Source organism: Lactuca sativa, chromosome 9, assembly GCF_002870075.4.
Source record: "Lactuca sativa cultivar Salinas chromosome 9, Lsat_Salinas_v11, whole genome shotgun sequence".
NCBI lineage: Eukaryota > Viridiplantae > Streptophyta > Magnoliopsida > Asterales > Asteraceae > Lactuca > Lactuca sativa.
This window is the reverse complement of record NC_056631.2, coordinates 71,732,776-71,733,622: the sequence shown is the minus strand read 5'-3', so window position 1 is coordinate 71,733,622 and position 847 is coordinate 71,732,776. Positions and strand designations below refer to the sequence as shown.

The 847-nt window shown below is 43.9% G+C and overlaps 1 non-coding gene across 1 annotated transcript; it reads right to left on the bottom strand.

Moving 5' to 3' along the window:
• Positions 1-277: 277 nt before the first annotated feature.
• LOC111901814 (small nucleolar RNA R71) lies at positions 278-384 on the bottom strand. The gene has a single exon (XR_002853611.2). It is a non-coding gene; the product is annotated as a small nucleolar RNA R71 (small nucleolar RNA).
• Positions 385-847: the final 463 nt, after the last annotated feature.

Genomic DNA, 847 nt, shown 5'->3' with positions numbered 1-847 from the left:
ACTAAAAGGCCATATTCTCGCTCAACTCAAGGAGATTCCTTTTTATGGGAAGGATCACGAAGACGCCTACAAACACTTGGACGAAGTGAATGATGTGGCCGACTACTTCAATGTACCTAATGTCCCCCGCGAGACCTAGCTTCTTCGCATGCTCCCAGTCACATTCAAAGGAGCTGTAAAGGATTGGCTAAAGTCACTTCCTCCCGAATCAGTCACCACATGGGCCAAGATGAAAGAGGAGCTCATAGATCACTTTTGTCCGCCCTCCAAAATAGCCAAGCTAAAGAAAGCAATTGCCAACTTCGAGCAACAACCCGGAGAATCTCTTTATGAAGCATGGGAAAGGTACAAGAGTTTGCTTAGAAATTGCCCACATCACGACCTTAATAGCCAACAAGAGGTCTCCATTTTCTACGATGGAGTCAATGTCACCACAAGGCAATTACTCGATTCTCAAGGTCCGCTCACGAAGAAGGCACCCCCGGTAATCAAGGAGCTAATTGAAGAATTCTCTAAGCACTCTAGAGAATACCACAATCCAAGAAACGAAGTAAGTTGGGGAGTAGTGAACGCGGAAAATGATAGTATAGTGGCGGTGATACCTAAGCTTGATAGTCTTGATAGAAGAATGACAAAAATGGATCAAACAATCCATGCTATGAGGGTGGGATGTGAAAATTGTAGAGGGCCCCATCTAACAAAGGATTGTGATTTGGATGAGAATGGAAATAAGAAAGCTCAAGTCTTCTATTCAAGTGGCGATCGATACGACGAAAATTGGCGAAAACCTAAGAAGGAATGGCTCCCATACGAAGAGTATAAGAAGGCTAAGGAGGAAAAATACAAG